This window comes from Tamandua tetradactyla, chromosome 2, assembly GCF_023851605.1.
Source record: "Tamandua tetradactyla isolate mTamTet1 chromosome 2, mTamTet1.pri, whole genome shotgun sequence".
Classification (NCBI taxonomy): Eukaryota; Metazoa; Chordata; class Mammalia; order Pilosa; family Myrmecophagidae; genus Tamandua; species Tamandua tetradactyla.
This window is the reverse complement of record NC_135328.1, coordinates 35,545,419-35,566,864: the sequence shown is the minus strand read 5'-3', so window position 1 is coordinate 35,566,864 and position 21,446 is coordinate 35,545,419. Positions and strand designations below refer to the sequence as shown.

Genomic DNA, 21,446 nt, shown 5'->3' with positions numbered 1-21,446 from the left:
CGTAATGACTGAACCTCTGGGGGAGGGGGTGGGGTGCGTCTGCTGTGTGTGCATATCTGTTTTAAGTCTCATAGAAATGCATCCATTCCCCTGGGGGGTTGCTGTTCGTGCCTGTGGGTGGCTCTGGCAAGATTCCTGACCTGAGCCTGGCTGGACTGGACCAGCTCACCAGGAGTAGTGCGGTAGAGGAAATGCTGGCATTGGCTTTGGCTGCACCACTCTCCCAGCCTCCTAGCACTGCTGTACACAGAGCACTTGTTTGCCTTGATCCGGTTTGATCCTGCTGAAAGCTTGGAATTATTACACACCCATTTTGTGGAAGAGGTCACTGGAGTCCAAGAAGCTGTAGCGACTTGCCCAAAGCCCAATGAGTGTTGGGGTGAAGGGAGATGGTAGAGGCAGGATTTGAATTCAAGTCCCTTGACCCTAAGCACAGGCCTTTATTGCACTGTATTTCATGTTTTCTCATTGTTTTCTCTTTTCTACCCCACCTGGTTTTGGCTTTGATGCCAGAGCCCTCATGTGGAAACTTGAAGATGTGGGTTCTGTCTGGGCCATGGTGGGGCTGTGAGGTCCTGGGTGAGGCTAGTCAACTCTTAGCACTTCAGTTTCCTTGTCTGTAAAGTCGAGGTGCTTGGCTAGATCTCTGCAGTTCCTTTCAAACGTGATCTTTACAGGCTCCACTTTTACCTGCATTTCTGGGAAGGGAGGTCAATGACAGCTCAGGGCATTGGTGAGATGCTGGGTTGGGAGGCAAAGTTCTGTGCTTGGGCTTATTATGAACCCAGCCAGGCCCTGTGGATTGCTTGGGATTAGCAGAGCTGGAGGGAGTAGCAGCAGGAGGAAGCTCGGGGCAGACTGAGGTTGCTTGCCTTGAAATTAAACAGTGTTTTTGGGCTCCCAGCGCTGTAGGAAGGTGATGGTTGGGATGACTGTGGACTGTGGAAGGGAGCCAAGGGGGAGCATGGGCTTTGGGGCCAGCCCAGCTAGAGCTCCCCTCTCAGCTGGGGTAACCTTGGCCAGGAGATCAGGGGATGTGGAATGGCCTCTTGTCTCTCTCTCCAGAGCTATTCTATGCCATCATCTCTCCCCTGGTTGAACTTGGTCTTCCCTGAGTCCTGCCTCCAACTGGTATCTGTTCCTGGGATGGCTATAACCTCTCCCTGGAGCAGAGTAGCTGGTTGTGGGAATCCAGTTTCCTCTTCTCCATGCCAGGGGTTCCCCCTAAACCAGGCTCTTCTTAACCACGGCCTCTGCCAGCCACCTGCCCTCAGTTTCTCCAATCCATCATGCCTTGTCTTCCCTTCCTGGGGGTGGTACCCTGCTGTCTACCCACAGGACAAATCCAGCTCCCTGCCCGGCAGCCAGGGTCCCGTGTCTGGGTTCACCTTTTCTTCCCCACATCTTCTCTCCACTGCTCTTCAGGCCACGTGTTTCCTGTTCTTGGGTGTGACTCCTGGAATGCCCTTCTCTCTCTGCCACCGCTTAGCCGCCCAAAGGCTTCCTGCCACTTGGTGTCTGGGGATGTCACCTCCATTCGCTCTCGTCACCCTACTAAGAGAGCGCCATCTCCTGCCCGCCCCTGGCATGTCTCTCTCACCTGCCTTGCTTTCCACCTCCTTGTGGGCTGGAACTTCTGGAGGGCAGGACTTTCTCTGCCTTTCCTCTCAGCTCAGGGCCCAGTGGGTGGGGTCTGGCCAGGGGCCTTCCTTGGGTACAGAAGTACTCGTAAAACCTTGTGGGTTGGACTAGATTTCAATCAGGACTTGTTTTTTTCTGTTCTTGGCTGAATGTTTGCCTGCACCCCATCCCCAGCACAAACAGTGGATTCCCACGAGTTTGTGCTCAGGGCTGAGCTGGCTGCAGCTGAGGGACAGACAGAGAGATACCTTTGGTTTACAGAAAAACTGTCCTGCCTCCTTTGGATTATTCACAGCCTGCTTTTAAAAATGTGAATTCTGACTTTGCGGCCTCAACAAAGGACAGGCTGGAAAGCAAGACCGAAAAGGCCGCTTGGTTAATTCCCCTGCCTGTAAGCTGAACTTCAGGTCTTCAACAGGAATTGTCCGAATTCACCGATTCTTTAGAATCATAAATGCATTTGCCAAGAACCTATGAAGGATCTGAGGGGTTATTGTACTTGTGTTAAGGACCCACAGATATGGCCGCAGAAGCACTGGTGGTGGGGGGGGTCACATGACTTTTCTAGGGTTGCACAGTTATTTGTGATCAGAACTAACTTACTGTCTCTGAGTTCAGAGAGGCTTGTTGAGCTCCCATGGCCCCAGGAGAAAGAGCAAAACTAAGGATCAATAATTTATACTAAAACACAAGCACGTATTTACGACTTTCTGAATTGTAAAGTCCTTTCAAGCAGAGGGACTTGTTTAATGCAGCCCCTCTATTCTCACCCCGTGGCTTTACTGCTGAAGAAACCGAGGCTTTGTGGGAGGAGCCACTTGGCTAATTCCCATGGCCAGACAGAGGCAGCCCAGGACTTCTAGAGAAGCTCACTGCACTCCACCTTACAGGACTCAGGGTGTTGAGCCAGAAGAAAGAAGGTGCTCCATCTTGACAGCTCCCATTCAGAGTCAGACTTTTTAATTTTTCTTTGAAGTTCTTACTTTGGGATCATTTTCCCTGCTAGTATCATTTGATGAGCGTGGCCTCAGGAGGTGGTGGGTAGGTGGCAGGGCGAGGGGGGATGGGCAGTGTCCTCATGAAGTGAGCCAGTGCCCACACACGTGGGCCAGGTGACCAGGTAGGAGTGCTCTGTCCTGGAAGTAGGAAGCCCCCCACCTCACAAAACCTGATACCTGTTGAAGACTTGTCTTGGAGTGAGGCCCAGGGATGCTGCAGGTATTGGAGGGAGAGGAAGAAGATTGGTGATGGTCTGGTTTTATGTTCAGATACTGCTCAAGTCTCTTGCCCAGATGGTGGCTGGTCCCTGGAACCCTGGAGCCTCCCAGATGCTGTGCTCCCACCCTGCCTTTGTTACTGCATCTCCTATTCTCTGCTGCCTTATCAGTTTACCTGTCTCCATCCCTGCTCCTGTCCCCAAACTGAGCATCCTAGCACAGGTGCCTCTTGGTTGACACTTCTCGGAGACCCCAGAACAAGGCCCACCTCCTTGGCAGAGGTGTAGGGAACGGGAGTTGAGTGAATAAATATATGAACCTTCTCGGCATCTTTGCTGGCCCCTCAGCATCTTCAGTGGCCCTTCTCAGCATCTTTGCTGGCCCCTCAGCATCTTCAATGACCCTTCTCAGCATCTTTGCTGACCCTACTTGGCTGCTATTGGTTGGAGAATATATGACAGCTGAGTCCACCAGGAAGTGGCTGTTTGACAGGGGTAGTGGGGACCCAGCCAGACATAATGGAGGCTGGCCCTGGCCAGGGCAGAGACCTCGCAGCCTTTCCCGGCAGAGGGAACGCCATCAATGCTAGTGCTGCTTCCGGGAGGAGAGAATTCCCAAAAGGCCCTGTCAGTCCCCCTGATAGGGATCTACAGGGTGTGTGAGGGATTTGTTTTTTGGCCAGGATGTGGGAAATTAAAAATAGACATTCTAATCCCTTGAGTTCATGTCACACTGGCTGCTGCACAGCCCTCTGGCTCCATTATCTCACATGAGTGGCTCGGCAGCTGAGACACAGGTAGATGCTATGTCCACTTTGTAAGCGGGTACGTGGAGGCTCATTACTTGCTGGAGGCTGTACCCTAAATTTAGTGGCAGAGCTAGGTCCATTCCTTGGCCCCTTGTGTCTGCGTTCTCTACTCTTATGAGGAGCACAGAGTCAACAGCTATAGGAGGAAAGAGGGTTGGTTGAAATGGTAAGGGTAGACTGTTGAGCCAGGCTGCAGTGGTGCTGGGAAGGCCAAAGAGGAATTCAGGTCCCAGTAGACGAAGGTCCGTAATGGGTTTGGGGAGCAGCAGAAGACTGTAATTGGCTGGATCAGGGTAGGGGGTAGGGCAGAGAAACAGTGTCTTCAGAGCCAACACATCAATGACCTTGAATGCCACCCTAATAAGTGTGAACATGATTCTTCAGGCAATGGGGAATCACTGAGGATTACAGAGCTTAGCAGCTACCTGCTTTATCAAACGTGCAGTGTAGTGGTGAGCACCTCCACATTGCTACAGGTGTTATTTTATGGTTTTTGGTAGAGCAGATATTTTTTTTCACCCTGAGAAGATACCCTGTTCATGCCCACCTCTGCTTCCTGAACCTTAGACCATGGCAGAGGGAGGACCCCATTTTTTGCTGGTTCTGGGTTCTGGCAGGAGCCAGCTCTGAGATGAGTCTGTATCTGGGTTTCTCAGCTTTTTCTGGTTTTTAATCTGTCTGTCTGTCTTCCCACATTGGGAGGAATTGGGTGAGAGGGAAGAGGTGATCGTTGAAGTTCTGAGGAAGGCACTTCTCCTTTCCCGACATGATTCAGTGGAATTTTATGGGGCATTGACAAGCTTCCAGATCACCAGAATCCATTTTCCTTTCCCCCGGCTCTGCCTCCCCTCTTCTAGGACCCCACTCAGGCTTCAGCTTCTCCTTATAGCTGATTGCTCCAGCAACACCCACCCTCCTTCCACACATTTTAGCACCCATTGCCTTCTAACCCATACCTTTATTTATGCTTTGCTCCTTCCCCCACTAGGCCAGAGGCCCCTGGTGAGCAGGTGGGGGCTGTCTCACATTGCTAAACCAGGTCTGAGCCTGTCAGGTCATTGAAAATCTGGTGCAATCGACCCATTTTAGATTTGGGCTGACAGAAGCCTGGGCTTTCCTAAAACTTCATGACAATTCACCCCCCAAGAACCTCTTTTATTGCTCAGATGTGGCCTCTCTCTCTAAGCCAACTCAGCAGGTGAATTCACTGCCCTCCCTTCTATATGGGGCATGACTCCCAGTGGTGCAAATCTTCCTGGCAATGTGGGACAGGCCTGTCAGGGATATGCTGGGACCCGGCATCATGGGATTGAGAAAGCCTTCCTGACCAAAAGGGGGAACAAAGAAATGAGATAAAGTTTCAGTGGCTGAGAGATTTCAAACAGAGTTGAGAGGTTATCCTGGAGCTTATTCTTATGCATTATATAGATATCCCTTTTTAATTTATGGTGTATTGGAGTGGCTAGAGGGAAGTATCTGAAACTGTTGAGCAGTGTTCCAATTGCCTTGATTCTTGAAGACAATTACGATTATATAACTATATAGCTTTTACAGTGTGACCATGTGGTTGTTAAAACCTTGTGTCTGATGCTCCTTTTATCCAGGGTATGGACAGATGAGTTAAAAAATGAGGAAAAAATAAATAAATCATAGGGGTGGATAAGGAATAAAAAAAATTAGGTAGATTGAAATATTAGTAGTCAAGGAGAGGGAGGGGAAAGGGGTATGGAATTAATTGTTTTTTCTTCCTTTTTCTAGAGTAATGCAAATGTTCTAAAAATGACCGTGGTAATGACTGTGTATGTGTTAAGGTTTCTCAATAAAGATATACAAAAAAAAAAACTTCACGACAATTCATGGCAGATCTGAGATGCAAACTCAGATCCCCAACCCCAGTCTGGCCTGCAACACCACCCTGCTTCTCAGAGCCACACTGCTTCTCCGTTCCCAGAGCCAGGGACTCCCGGCTGCACAAGAATCCTGGTTTTTCAGCCTTGGCTCCTCCTGGGGCTGGGTGCCAACAGCACCAAGCCAGAGGGTTCCCAGTGAGGGCTCTTGGCGTCGGCAGCTTAGTCACCCCGATGAGCTCACCACTCACCTCTGGATGGGGGAGGATGCCAAGGTTTGGGAACTTTCACTCTGAGCTGATTTTTTTTTTTTTTTTGGTAAGGATAACAAATCTGTTTGCTGGGACTTTGTACTTGGCCTGTGAACTGCAGGCCTGAGGCAGCCACTGGGGCATGATGTGCACCTGGGCTCTGCCACCCCGCAGCCTCCCAGGAGACTTGCTGTGTGTCTGGAAGGAACTTGGAGCAAGACCCAGAACTTGGTGTTAGCGCTTGTTCTGCCTCCCACTGGCTGTGTGACCCTAAGCAAGGAGCACGACCTCTCTTGGCTGAAATTATAGCACCTAGTAGATCACATTTTCTGAGTACATTCATTTCATTCTCAACACGGTCCTGTGATCATTTCTGTTTTGCAGATGAGCAAACTGATTCCCAGAGAGGAGGAGTGGCTTGCCTGAAGTCACCTAGCTGGGAAGGGTAGCCCAGGTTGTAAATGCAGATATTGCTGACTCCACTGGGGGCTTTTGCTAGATCGACATCACTGTCCTCCAGCAGTCAGAGAAGGGGAGCAGGTATGGCTGTATCCAGGTTCCATGGAGAAGGTGGGCACTTTGGAAGGCATGGTCTCACAGCCAGTCAGTTCTGGGCCTGTCTGTTCCCCTCCCCAGTATCTTGTTGGCTTTTTTGTTGTTGATGTTAAGTCCTTTGCCGTCTTCTTTCTCCTAAAAGATACCTCCGAGGCAAAGGGGTTTGCTGGGAGCATTTCACTTTGGGTGCTGTAACGGAGGGAGAGTTGACACAGATTTGCATTAGGGGTCTGTTGATGACCACCACCGTTTGGGCTTGGGAAAAGCTGGGGAAAGTGGGTAGGGAGGGCCGGGCAGCTTGTTTCCACTCCAGAGGAGCCCAGGAGAGCAGAGAGCCTTGGGATGGTCCAGGGTTTATACCTGGGTATCAGTCCTGGCTGCGCCACCCACCAGCTGTGACCTTGCAAAAAGTTACTCACTTCTCTGACCCTGCGTGTCCTCATCTATAAATTGGGGGTAATAATACCTACATCCTAGGGTTGTTATTTGGCTAAATTTAACGTGGAGAGAGAAGATATAGTGCCTGCGCCTTGTGAACATTCAGCAAACGGTAGTGTCCGTGTTATCATTTGTCACGATTTCTGTTACCCTAACTGAGGATCTTCCTTGTCCAACTCCCGTTGGTCTTGGGATACTGTGGCCCGTGGCCCCTTTCCAGAACGTACTGCCCCTGTTGAAGTCAGCTCTGGGTATGCCTGGTTAATTAAAGAGACTATAGGAATTCTTTATTTATTTTTCTACTAAACCCACAGAGTGACTCAAACAGGCCAAACAAAAGGTTTCGGTTGAGGGCTTTTAAGGGAGCTACTTTGATGACTAGAGAAAGGAGGTCTGTAATTGGCATACTGAAAATAGAGAAAAATATTTCTTTAAAGTTCTTATGTTGATCCTTTGCATGGCGTACACATCCCACTGCGAGCTTGTTTCTGCGGTTTTAGGCGCTGGCGTGAGTGCTGGAGCAGGACTGCTGGGTGGCCACAGGCGTGCTTGGGGTGGGGGTATGAGGGTTAGGCTGAGGCTGGAACTCACACAAGCCTGGGGTTTGGCACGCCCCCCCCTCCTTTCCATCCGAGATCCTCTACTCTTTGGGAGAAAGCATGCCCACCCTTCAGAGAGGCCCCAGATTGGTGTGCACAGCAGAGAGAGCGTGGCCGGGGGTCAGGGGTGGCGAGAGGTAAGGGGGTGTTTCCCAGGGGCATTAAGCTGGGACCTGGCCCCAGGAGGACAGTTACCTGGGTTTCCACAAACAAGATTGCAACATCCTTTCTTGCCAGTTTGCCTCGTTCTCCTTCACAGCCATGCAGCCAGGGTCTGCTGGGAACACCCAGGTCTGGCAGTCAGAACACTTTCCCAGGGGGGGCGAGGGGGGAAGGGAGGGGCACAGGTGTCTAACCTTGTCTCAGTTTCCCCATCTGGACTAGGATATTCTTATAACCTCCCTTTATCCGAGGCATGACTTTGGAGAGGGAGCAGGGGGTGTGTGGGTGAAGATGCGGGTTTAGAATCAGACAGAGCTGATTCCACACATCCCATTGTGTGCCCCGAGGCAGGTCATTATGCAGCCGGCAACCTCAGTTTCCCCATCCATCAAATGAGGATAGTAGTGACACCTATGTCATGGAGTTGTTTGGAGACTCGAGTGAGGTAATGCATGTAAAGGGCTTATCACAGAGCTGGCGGCAGGAGGTAAATGCCCCTAATTATCAACAGCTGCTGCCGCTGCCTCTGCCGCTGTTGTGTTTAGTTCGGGACATGCCTCGCCCACCCTCACCTCTCCCCTTCGCCTGGGTTCCTGTTTGTTGTTGACATCCTCCTCGCTAGACTGGTGCAGGGATTTTAAGTATTTATATCCTTGCTGGAATTTCTCTTTGCATTGTCTAGTTAATTACCTAATTGAATTAGGGCAAACAATTTCACTTCCTTCCCTGTGCGGAGGCAGGAAGGGGCCTGGTGCCTTCTTCGCTGTGATCGAGATGATTATTGAAATATTTGATGATGGTGGTGCGGGTGCCTCCCTCCCCTCTTAGGACAGCGCCACGGGCCCCATAAATCAAGCAGCAGACACGTGCTTGGAAATATTAATCTTGCTGAAGATGTTGTGTTTGGCCACAACGTTTCTTTGGGTGCCAAGTTGCCGTTTCGGTACCTTCCTGACCATTCGTGGGGGGGGATGGTCGGAAAGGCTCCTTTTAAATAGTTAGAACTCATGATGTATGTAGATATGGGGAAGTATAAATAAAAACCAAAGCTTGGGGAATTGGGGGCTCTTCTCCATCCACACTTTGGCCTTGATGGAATTGATGGAGTGACGTTGGGTTCTGCTTGTTCCCTCAGAGCTCAGGGCAGGACAGCCGAATGGTTAAGTGCAGAGATTCTGAAGTTGGCATGCTGGGAACTTCAAATCCCTGCCCTGCCACTTAGTAGCAGGCTAACTTTTCTTAGCTCTGGTTTCCTTGGCCCTAAAATGAGGGATATAAGAAACTGTGCTTCATAGGAGTTGTAAGAATTGTGCTCAGCACAATGCCTGGCACGTGATAAATACTTACATATGTAAGCCATGTTCTTTATCCCAAGACCCTCTTCATTATGCCTTTCTGGGCTCACCTTCCTCTCCTGAAATAATAAGAGACCCAAGCATACCCAGGGCTTTCCCATCTCTGGGCTCCTGCTTGGGCAGTTCCCTCTACTTGGAATGTCCTCTGCCCAAGGAAACCCTCCCCTTTCCTCTAGGACTTGTGTTGAACACTTTGCCCTCCATGAAATTTTCCTATAGCCCCCCCAGCCATTCCCCTTTAAACTCCTTACAACATCCTTATTTTACCGTATGTCTACAATCAGTGGTAGCCCAAGTGTGTTCCATGGAATGGTAGCCTGGAAAGATGCTTTGTGGGAAAGGGCTGTATACTTTCTGCCCATCTTGTGTAGCAGCAACCCACATTAGCATTTTTAAAAGCTCTGAGAAGTCCCGCAGTTAAGAGACCCACTGAGTTTTGTTTAGTTCAGAAGTGTCCAAACCTCTCTGACTGTAGAACATTTTCTTGGGATGCCTATTGACAGGCTCCATGACACACTTGGGGAAGTGGTGCTGTAGACATCTGTATAGTAGTTTGATGCTGTTTCCCCATTTTAAGAAGAAGGAAACTGAGGTGCAGAGGGCTTCTGGTGAACCTGTGGTCCTGGCCCTTCATAACTCCTGGGTCGATTGTAGGCCCTTTAGGTGGCATCTAGGGTGGATTGTGAGAAGGGCTGGTTGTGACAGCCAAGGACCTTGCTCTCAAGGAGCTTTTGGCTTTGTTGAGGGGATGAGATGGACACAGGGAATGGAGATGAACTGCTAAATCTGGTGTCCCTGGGCCTGCATGTAAGAGGAGGCCTGGGGCCCATCTGCGTTCCTGTCCAAGGAACGACACGAGGGTCCAATGTCCTCTGAGAACCCAACACTGTCTTCCGAGCCCAGGCCTTAAGGTCCAGGACCCCAGAACTCAGGCAAAGAAGGGGGAGTAAAGGCAGCAGGGAAGAAAAGGACCTTTTGTGTATCAATCCACAGCCTTCCCCTTCCTTTCTGAGGGAAAATGCATTCTTTTCGATTCCTCTTTTATCATCAGAAATTCTCGGGGGAGCAATTACCCGATGGTGGGAATTCTCTGGTGTCTTTATTCTAGTGCCTGCCTGACTGAGTTCATTCTTGGAGTAATTGATTTTGCTAATTCAGGGCTGCTGAATGTCATTTTAGGAGGAAGTGCTGGTGCCAAGGCAGGGGGATACCCCCAAAAACGTGTTTAAAGGCACTGGCTGTTAGTGGCACTGCTGGAGATGGTTAGTGGTGGGGGTGCACCGCAGTGCCTGGAGATGTATTTTCTAACTTTGCATTTTTCCTCTCTTGTATTGAAGGTGTGTGGGTTGTATGGGAGCTTGTCTGGCTGTGGAACTGGAGCCAGTTTGCTGCAGGAGAATGAGAAGCTGAAAGGCAGGGTCTGATGGTCCTTGGTCACTGCTTGCTGCGGGCAGATCAGTCCTGAGCACAGGCCCCCATCTGACCCTGACCTTTTGGTCACCTAGGAGACCAAAGAGGTTGTGGTGACTCCTTGGAGAGCCTTTAAGGAGAGCAGCTGCTAATTGGCCTGACCTTCCCCTGGGCAGACCAAGGCACCAGCTCTGGGCTCTACTGCCTGGACCACTGCTGTCCCCTGGGAAGGACAGGTCAGTGCACCCCCTTCATAGGGGCATGGAGAGGAGCATGAATAGAGAGGACCCGAGTGTGGAGAGGCTCAGTGTGACTGGGGCAACTTTTCTGCTCAGTGGATGAAGAGGAAGTGTGGGGTTTCCTCCAGGAATGAGGAAATCTCAGCAAATGCCCAGAGGAGACCCAATTTCAAATGCACAGATCCTCTAGCTGTGGGAGGAAAAGCTTGGACTCGAAGATTACTCAGGTTTCTTTCATCTTGGACATTCTGTGGAGGAGGCAGCACAGCATAGCAACTTCCTTGAGGCTTCTCTTTCTCTCTCACCCTCTCCTTCATTGCTGAATGTGTGGGACCTTGGTTTGGCTCCATCCACCCCGAGACAGTCTGTCCTTTGTGATAATAATGGGCCATCCTTCCCTTGTGTGATGCCCTTCCATAGCCTTTGGCCTGGGATCCACGTGGCAGTTTCATCCTTATTTTACAGATGGGGAAACTGAGGCCCAGGGTGATTGATCCAAGTTTACATAGTGAGTTAATAGTGGGACTGGCCTGAAAGGAACTGAATGGAGGCTTGGGAGCTCATTCATTGCCTACTGGAGGAGGGGAGGGTGTGCTCAGGTGGGAGGGGAACTGGTTTCTCTGGTTCCATCACAGCTCTTAGCTGAAGTTGGTGCTGTATGGTTACTTGAGTTTGTCTCTGATCATCTGCCACACTGAGAGAGGCCTGAAGAGCAATGACCCTTTGTCCCTTGGGTATGACCTCTGGGTGTCCAACTCAGCCTACACAGGGATCAGGCAGGGCTCTTTCCAAAACAACAGACAGAAGCACACCCCACCCCCGCCCCCAAACTGACCCAAATGAAAGGAATTTTATTGACTCACGTATCCCGAGAACTCAAGGAGGCTGAAACCAATCAGTCAGGACTTGATATCTGTCTCCCTGTCTCTCTTCTCCCATTCCACTCCTGTTCTAAGCTCTGTTTCTTCACAGAGCTGGAAATGGGGAAAGGGGAAGGGAGTACCGCAAGGGAAATTGGGGTGCTGGTACCAGAAAGATAGCAAACACAAGCAAAAACAACAAAAGACCCATAAATACATAGTGTGCATGTTATGAACTGTCGTTAAATTCAAAGGATTTTGTAGATCTCTTTTTTTTTCTTTTGCCCAAAGAAGTGATTTATGTTGTAAGCAGAATATCTAGGTGAGATGCATATCATCTCCTATAAGCAAAACAAAGCAAACCCTGTGCTTGAGAAGGAATCTGAAGCTACCTCTTGGCTCAGCAGAAGAGTGCCACAGTCAATTAGTAGCATGTGCCCTGGCCTCGGTGGCTGGTGGGAGGGGCAGGGGCTTTGGTGGCTGGGAGTTGGGGTGGGAGGGGAGCCTTGGTGGCAGGAGGGGAATGCGTGTACTATGTTGGACTGTTTGCCATCCCTAGTCAGGTCTGAATTTTGGTGTTATACTTTTATGGATTGCAAATAATTTTGTTGACCCTAAATAAGGCTGACAGATCCATCCAAACTTACTTTAAATATATGTGATTTAAAGTTCTTTCTGGCTGGGTAGAATACCTTCCAACAGAGCCAATGGACAAATTATAAGATGAAGGAACACAATGGCGAGGTGATGATTGGGAGGTGAGGGTTCCTGGCACTCAGAGAACTCAAGGGAGGCCCCCACATCTGTTCGTTGTGGACGACAATGAGTTGCACAGCCTGTGGCTGGGCACATAGTCATCGAGCGCTTACGATATGCCAGGCACTGCTTTAGTGCAGATTGAGGACTTTTCCATGGGGCCACATCATTTCATGCTTCCGAAAGAGGAGATGTTGGAAAAGGAGGCAGCTGGAGGATTTTTCCAAGCAAGGTTTGGATGAGACTTGAAGACATCCTTATACTTGGGTGGCACATGGTCTGGTCCTGGTATGATTTTAGGAGCTCTTATAAACTACGTCTGGTATTGGGCTGTAACTACACACTTTTTCTAACTTGAAGATCCTATGACTGCCCAAGTCTCTGCTGCCGATCCCAGGAGAAATGTGACCATCCCAAGTGGGATGCCAGGTTTTACTTGTTTGAGCAAAAGAATTAGCTAGGTCACAGGATGACCAGGGAGAGATTCAGGAATGGCCTGCTTCCCTGTGATGCAGCATGTTGGCAAGCCAGGAAGAGCCCCATCAGTGGGACAGACACCCTGCCTGGCAGCTTCTTGGAAGATGATATATATTGATGGGCACCATTAACAAATACTGCCTTATACTTGGCTTGGACATTTGAAATTCTACCAATTCCTATCTCATAAAAACAGTGGCATTATCCCATCTTCCAGATGATGGTGAGGAGACTCAGCAAGGGATTTCAGGTGCTCTTATAAACATCCTCTGATACCTGAAATTCCACCACTGGTGATTGATTCTTTTGGGTTGATTGCTCTTTTGAGCTGAGGTGTTAGGTACTGATGGGTTACTCAGAAGGCATTTCATTCATCTCTGAGACCTCCTTGAGTTGGAAGTAAATTATTTGGCTCTATGTATGACGAGGCCCCGAGAAGACAGGACCCCTATTTGGAGTAGAGGTGGGAAATAGAAGGAGTTAAACAATGTAGCTTCAGGCCAGTGGTGGAAGTCACAGTTTGCACATTGTACGTCATTATGCCTACCCCACCCTGAGTGCTAAACTTAGCAACAGTCAACAATTTTAGTCATCAAATAGCTTTTAGCGGTCATTGTTTTGCAAGTTTGGGTCCTTAAAGGCAGAATAAGAACTAAAGGTCCTTCCTGGCTCTGGCCACCCGCTGCAGCCTCCCAGGTCCTTCCTCTCAGATGGGCGGCACCGAGTGCAGCCGCCTGGTGCAGCAGCTGGAGGAAGTTGCTGGAGTCAGCCTCAGACTCTCCTGCCCTCCCAACCTTCCCAGCTGGGGGACCAGTTGTCTATCTCCACTTGGTCACCTTCTGTCCCCTATGAACCCCTTCCCCACTGAAATGCTGACCACTGGCCAGTTAGCAAGCACTGACCCCCCAGAAGCCTCCCATATAGTGGCTGAAAGTGTGTGTGGCCTCTGGGGTTGGACTGGGTTTGGGTCTAGACTGGAGCACCTGGGTGATTTGCTTATTTTTGCATCTGTAAAATGGGATAATAATATAATTCAGTGAGATAGATGTCCCTAGTTCAGGGCCTGGCATGTAGAAAAGCTTAATGGGGGTGATCTTTGATGATTATAATTTTATTATGGTTCAGGGCCTCTCCATTGTGGGGCTCCAGCCCTCCCGCTGCCCCTCTTCCCAGATGTTGCCCTCTCGTGGACTCTTGGATGTGTTTCTGTTGACGCCTAAGTCTGGGTCGTCCGAGGGTCCTCCCCTGGGTGTCCTCCTCTTCTCACCTCCCAGCTCTCCCTGGGGAGCCCCGTTCATGCCCAGGGTGTCAACGACGCCATCAACTCGGACCATTCCCAGTCCCAGTTGTAAATCTCCTACCCTGATCCTCTCTTCTGAGTTCCAGAAGGAGAGACGTGAGCAGTGACTTTCACCCGATGCTCCAAAGGCGCATCAACCCCTCCGACATGGAAGGCCTTTCCTTCCCACTGAAGTCCACTTCCTCCCACAGCCCCTGGGCCAGAGAACCTCAGTCTGTGGGCTCCCTCCTCCCCTTCCCTTCCTCCCTGTTGGTTCCCTTTAGGCTATGTCACGTGCTCCCCTCTGCCCCCCAGCCACTACCCAGAAGGGGTCACCCAGCAGCCACAGTGTCCCCCATCTTGTCTGCTTTCCACTTGCCTCCCACATTGCTTTCTAAACCCTGTTCTAATCAGGTTCCTCCTATGTTCAGAGATTTTCAGGGGCTCCTTCTTTCCCGCCTGCGTATATCCAGACTTCTCAGCTAGATTCTCAGGGTCCTTCAGACTCTGGGAGAGCCTCCTTGTCCTTTGCTCCTTTTTGTTCACCCAGGAGCTAACCCACTCCACAATCTCCAACCTGTCCTGCTGCCGTGTCTTTGTCCCCAAGGTCTCGAATGCCTGGAATGCTGTCCCCTTAACCCTGTTCTTATGGGAAGAAGTTTTACCCATTATCTGACCAGATTCACAAAGGCAGAGAGAATGCAGGCCCCCATCCAGTCCAGTCCCCTGCCTCCAACCACAATAGCATGGCTATTTTTGTTTTTCCCTCTTCCACATAATCTATACTATTTGCAGCTTACTTGAATGGGGCTCAGGTCAGAAATCTCTGGGATCTGTAAGAGAAGGGTCTGCCCGATTAGGAAGGTTGCCTCTCCAGAGGTAAGGTTGGTGCCCCCAGAATTGTGGGGTTTGATAGGGCCGAGAAGGGGACACCCGGTACCTAGGGCAGGGCTGAGCTCTATGCCTCCTGATTTAATACCTAGAAAGCTACGTGGTTTTTTCCCGATACTCTGGTCTCAGGACTGCCAGCCCTCCACGGTCTGCATGAGGTGTCTCTGCTTCCTCATCAGTCTGTTGGAAGGTTATATTGCCACATCTCAGGGTTAGGGCTGCTGGGGTGATTGATCAGTGGCATGGTGGGTGAAAGCAAACATAAGTGGACACACTAATTATTAACAGATGTCAATTATTAATAGCTTAAAAATACCACCACCAACAACTGCACCAGGAGGGAGGAGACCACATGACCAGTTGATCCCTTGGAAGATATTATTTGACAGCTAGCATGGGACAGGTTGGGCTGGCAAAGTGACAGGTACTATAAAGTGTGTTGGCAGGGGAAAGTGGTAGGTGTCTTTTGCCATGGTTACTGGGCTTTGACTGACTTAGATTCCCAGGAGTTTTCTTGGGGCTAGGGCAGTGGCTACTAAGCTAAAGGGGAAGGTGGGAGTTCTTTGGTGGTGGTGGTCGTCGGGGATGATCACAAATCTGTCCATTGTCCCTGCTGTCCTGCTTCATCTTTCCCCAGGCTGCTGTCCTCTCTCCTGCCTGATTGCAGGATGCTTCAAACTGGACTCGCTCCATCTATTTTTGCTTCTCTATGGCCCATTCATTCCTTCCTCAATGGCCAATGTGTATAGATTTTTAATTTAACATAGATTGGCTCCAGTGGCTCCCCAGCTTTCCATTGCTCTTAGAACAACATGTGGCCTCCCGCCATGGCCCACAGGGTCCAGCAGGGCTTGTCCCTCCCGCCTCTCCAACCATGGTTCATATCTCCTTTCCCCCTTCCTCACTGGCCTTTAGCCTCATTGGCCTTTCCTCCAGTTCCTTCAATACATGCAGCTCTTGTCCCCTCCAGAGCGCCGCTCCTTCTTGGAATGGCCTGCTCCTCCTCATTGCTCAGACCTCCGCTTAGATGCTCTCTCCTCGGGAGGACTTCCCAGCCACCTAGGCCAGAGGACCACCCTTCCCTCAGCTAGGGCCTGTCTTAATACCGGTTTTTATTTTTTCTTGTTGTAGGATATCAGGGTTTTAAGTTACCCATGTATGTGTGTGTATGTGTGTGTATATATATCACAATATATAGTACGTATTATATGTACATACATGGGTGGTTCAATAGTTATAGATAATTTTTAACACCTGTTTTTGTGTTTCCCGCTGGACTGGAAGCCCCTGAGGGCAGGCTCTCTGTCTAGCTTTTCACCGTCCGCTAATTATGTACTATGTACATAGTTCCCGGTACACAGCTGGTCCTCAGTAAATATTTGCTGAATGAATGCACGAATGAGGAAATAAAGGCCCCAGGTGAGACCAAACCCTGGGCTAAGGGGACCAGCAGCCTTGATTAGTCCAGGACTGAGGCAGGGGTCAGGGGTGGGGGTGGGGGCCAGGTGAGTTGACCCTCCCACCCCTCCCTCAGGCCAAGCTTCCTGCCCTTGGAGGCCTGGGCTTTTCAAGGCCCAGGTTCTAGTTATTGCTCACCGCTCACCGCCTTAAGGAGATGAGGGTGGATACCTTCCTGAGACCCTGGGCCACGTGAGGTGCCTGGGGGTGTACTCATGCCTAATCTGCCATCTTGCGACATCCCCTTAGGGAGTGGCAGCTCTTCTCACTCTCCCTTTGCAAACAGGACAGTGGCTTGACATGCCTGAGGTCAGCTCTCAATTGCCAAGGCCTGAGCTCACCGTGAACCAGGCCGGGCGCCCCCCAGGGCCGTCCCACCCCGTGTTCTCACCCAGGGTGGGGAGCCAGTGGGGACTTTACTCCGCTTCTTGGGTTTTGTGGAACTATAAGAGTGGGTTTTAAGCTTCCTCCCTATCTTTCATCTCCATGATCTGTTTGTCTCTTTCCTTTACTTCCACATTGTCATCTTCTCTCAAGAGAGAAGCCACCTGTCCACTCTGTCCCCTGCCTTGCTCTCGCACGCTGCTGGTCAGTTCTGTCTGAGTTGCATCTCCCGAGCCTCCAGCCCCAAGGTCCCGAGGTGCCCTGGGCTCACTCCTGGGGCACCCAGCCCACTGCCCATCTGCTCCCCTCTGGCCTGGCTCCGCCTCACCTCCGGGTGCCGGCTCAGGTGTCTTTCAGGCTGCATGCAGTTTGAACAGGTGAAGATGAAGGTGTGAAGGCATTCCAGGCCCAGGAAAGGCATGAGCTGAGGTTCAGAGGTGGGACCTCAGCACGGGCTCCACCTTCCCGCCCCTCCCAGGTGGCAGTGAGGTTGGAGCTTGATTTTCCACGAGTCCCGAAGGCCCAGAGACACTCAGCCTGGAGAAGCACTGACTCAGGAGGACATGGTTCTGTGGACTTCCAATTTATAAAGACTTTTAATCGTTTTTTAAAAATGATTTTAAAAAATAGCATATTCCACGACTTACAGTCAAACATAACAGGGTGGTACGATGGTGGCTCAGTGGCAGAATTCTCGCCTGCCATGGTGGAGACCTGGGTTCGAATCCCGGAACCTGCCCATGCCAAAAAAAAAAAAAAAAATCAAAATAACAGAAAGGTATAAGTTGACGATTGTGAAGAATAAGCCCCTTCCCTTTCTTGCCTATCCCCACTGCCCCACCACCACATGTGGACTCTCCATAGCAACTGCTGTTTATTTTCTGGAAGAATATGTGAGAACCTATTTCTGTGCTTCCACATCTGCAGCATCGGCCCACATGTCTGAGCCGGCACATGCTCGTCACCCCACAGCTCCCGGGTCAGCACACACACGCCGCCTCCCTCTGCACAGCAGCCTCACAGGGTTCCATTTGTGGGAGGGACTGTCATCTCTCTGGCCGGGTGCCCTCGGCTGGACTCGGAGCCGGTAACCGCTCCCAACAGTGGTGTGTAGACATCCTTGTGCATCTGTCCTTGCACACGTCTGTGAGTTCAACCGAGAGACAGAATGTGTAGAAGGAGACTATATGAATTTAAAGTGGGGTTTATAAATGAGTTTGTGTGGATTTTAACGTTGGATGCATGGTGCTGATTTGCCCTCCGCAAAGGTAGCGGTTTACACTCCTGTCACCAAAAGCGCGGGAGCTGATGTGGTCACTGGCAGGAGCTGGCTGGGTTGGGCCTGGGGTAGAGTTTAGGTGGCCCCAGGGGCAGACCCCGCAGCGGGGGTGGGGGGTGGTGATGCTCTGGTGGCATTTGCAGTGTGTTTTCCTCAATGCTGTCGTGGTCTCTTATGTGCACATATGTAGCCAGAGAAAAGATATGATTCTGCTTAAAATGTTTAAAAAGAATCACGTATCATTCTGCATCTTGCTTTTCTCTCTCAGTGATATACTTTGGGAAGGTTTTCCTAGTCCAGACATATACCCACCTCACCCCCTTCAGAGAGCGTTCTGTAGTATGGGGGTTTGAGGTTCTGAGCCCTGCATGGTGTTTCTGTTTTGGGGGGCATCCCTTGTAGGCCTCATTGGGCTCAGGAGCCAGCGTCCCTCTGTCTGGAGGAAATACATGGAGTAGGATTGTGGCGGTCGTTGGGAATGGGCTTCTCTTATTCCTGACCTTCCGCAGAGCAGAGGCCGTGCTTTTGCCTTGGCCTTGAACTCGGGTCTGGCCGCTGGCCCTCCTTCCAAGCTCATGGGGGTGCACTGGACCTGCTGACTTTGTCCCTCCAGCCAGGTTAAGACACTGGCCCAGGGATTCTCCTTGCCCCTTGGTGATTCCCTATGGTCATCCTGGGTGAACAGGCGGGTGGGCCCCCAGCCTGATGAGCCTGAGCAGCCCCTGCCTGGATGTGAGCAGACCCTGCCTCCTGGTGGAACACTGGCTCGAGTGTTGAGCCATGTTCATCCGCCAGAAAGATTTTCTTTCAGGCTTAAAAGAGGCCCTGTGGGGTGCCTGGGTCTGCCTGGGGGTGCTGTGTAGGCAGTGATGAGGAAGGAACTCAGCCCTACGCACAGGCCATGCTGGTGGCTTCCCCTGGCCACTTCTGCTACGGGCTGGGAGGTACTGGAAGACTTCTGCTTCTGTGGAGGAGGGGACAAGCAGGGAAGGCTTCCTAGAGATGGTGGGACTAGGGCCAGCAGGGTTTGGAGAGGTTGGGGAGGGGTCCCTGGGCTCTGAACCTCTGGTCAGGAACAGGAGAATGAGGGGAGGGTGTGGGGAGGGACCTGGCAAGCCTCTTTCGGAGAGACCTCTCTGGCCATGTTTGGTTGCAGGGGGATCGCTGGTAGAGAGATTTGCAGCCAGATGGGCAGGGCTCAAACCCTAACTCTGTCACTTAGCAGCTGTGTTTCCTTGGACCAGTCACTTAGCCTCTCTGAGCCTCAGTTGCCTCATCTGTAAATAGGGGATAATAATATTGTCTCCTTCTTGGGACTAGTGGGAGGGCACACTAAGCTGCTGCCTGTGTAGTATTTGGCTCAGGTCTGCCCCAGGTAACTGGTGTGGGGGTGTCATAAATGTGACCCAATCACTTGCACTTGAGGTGATGACTAACGTTGGCTGTGGGAGTCAAGGTGAGGCCAGAATGCAGTGATGCACCTGAGGTGCTAGTGAAGCCGGAGGAAGTGACAAGACCCCACCCCCACCTACAGGGCACTGTTCTGGGGCCCTGTCTCAAAAAGCAACCCCTTTAGGAACACTGGATAGCTTTAGGCTCTGGGGGCAGGACCCACATTGGGAGGTGGCTGGGGAAGCCCCAGAGGAGGCAGGCCGGGCTGGCTGGAGACAGAGGGAGAGAGGGTGGTTGACAGCCAGGCTCGGTGCTGCATTCAGAAAATGTGGCCAGAGATGATCGAGCAGGCTTCAGGCGCATCCTCATGGCGCCCTTCCTGCCCGGGTAATTAATGGTGCCTTCATCCCTCTAGAGAGGGCAGTGGTGGGTACAGCCGCGTGGCAGGTCCGGCGCCGGACAGACAGTCGGAGCCCACTCCAGCCTTCCACAGCGATTTATCACCGTCAGCTCTGCTCTTTCGGGACATAAAACAAATTCCCTGGGAGGCAGCCAGTGGTCCCAAGGCCCTGGCTGTCTGGGGCGCAGTGGCTCCAGGGGGTCATTCTCCAGAGACCTCTGCCAAGCCTGCCCCACTGAGGGGATTTGTGATAAGCTGGAACACTTATCTGGCTGTAGGCACAGGGCTTGGTTCCTCTGTGATCTGGCTGAGACAGGCAGGTGGAAACAGAGGCTTTAAGAAGGAAAGGGATGTGCCAGGCAGTGCCCACTCATAATTTGGGCTCTGGAAAAAATCCACTTCTTTTTCCATTAAACCCCCCATTTCCAAGCCAGGGGTTCTCTCTCTCTCTCTCTTTTTTTTTTTTTTGGCATGGGCAGGCACCAGGAATTGAACCTGGGTCTCTGGCATGGCAGGTGAGTGCCACCACTGCCCGCCCAGGGGATCTCTTAATTAGGGGTCCTCTTAATTAGGGGTCCAGACACCCAAGTTGTCTCTGGGTGGAATTCAGAGTGTACAAAAATTGGGATGGAAACAAACAAACAAAAAACCACCTCTACCTTTATTTTCACCTACCTCTAACATAGTCCTTCAATTACAAATGCAGGTGACAAGCCACAGTGGTATTAGCTGTTCTTGTGACTTTGCCACCCTTAGAAATCACAGAAATGATCATATCATATTAAAGTTGTGGTGGGTATCATGAAATACCATTTTTGTTCATCACTATTTCAAAATTACCATAGTTATTAGACCGAGATCTTGTTTGTTTAATACATTAGTAAATAAACTCATATATTACTATAACATATTTTTGAATGATATTTTGGTACCCATTTTTCAATGTAATTGGTTTTCTTTGTAATCTTCTGTACTTTACTTGATGGATTTATAAACATTTTTCTGAGGTGGGATCCTTAGGCTTTACCAGATACTAAAAGGGTCCATGGCATGGAAAAGAGCTGGAATCTCTACCGAGGCCCTGGGATGGTTCCTCAAAGGTCAGTTTCCTAAGCAGCTCCTTGTGAGGGGGACCAGCCCTCCAGGAGCTCCTGGCCTCACTGGGGTACGCTGGAGGTGGGTGGCAGCGAGCCTTGCACACAAACTGTACAAACCATCTGATGGGGCATAGTAAGACCTGAACTGGAGCCCAGACTCAGGGGCCTGCTGGGGACAGATGGGAGCTTCGTTCCAGCTGCTGAAGAGGGTGGAAGGCCAGTGAGGCTTCGACCTCAGGCTCTGGAGTCTGCATGTCTGAGTTTGAATCCTGGCTTCCCCGTTGTTATTGGGGGTATAGCCTGGGCACCTCACTCTCACTCTATAAGGTTCGTTTCCTCATCTGATCCACAGAGTTATAAGAGCAGCTGCCTCACAGGGCCATTGTGAGGAATAAATGTGATGATAATGCATTTAAGGCTCAGCATGGTCCCTGCACAGGGATGTGCAATAGCTGTGATCATTTTTATTATCAAGTAATCAAATAGGCGGATCCTGGTGACCCGTTGGATGGGAAGGGGTGCAGGGAGAAGAGAGGCCAAGCATGAGGTTTCAGATCAGCAAACCGAGTCCTGAGCCTCTGCAGCTGGCAACTGAGGACCAACCAGACCCACCTCTTCCTCAACCTGGGCTCAAGGTCCCATCTTCCCTCT

At 50.8% G+C, this 21,446-nt stretch overlaps 1 protein-coding gene across 5 annotated transcripts in view; it reads left to right on the top strand.

Moving 5' to 3' along the window:
- DAB2IP (DAB2 interacting protein) overlaps positions 1-21,446 on the top strand; it is a 188,795-nt gene that overhangs the window by 30,278 nt on the left and 137,071 nt on the right. The window lies entirely within an intron of this gene.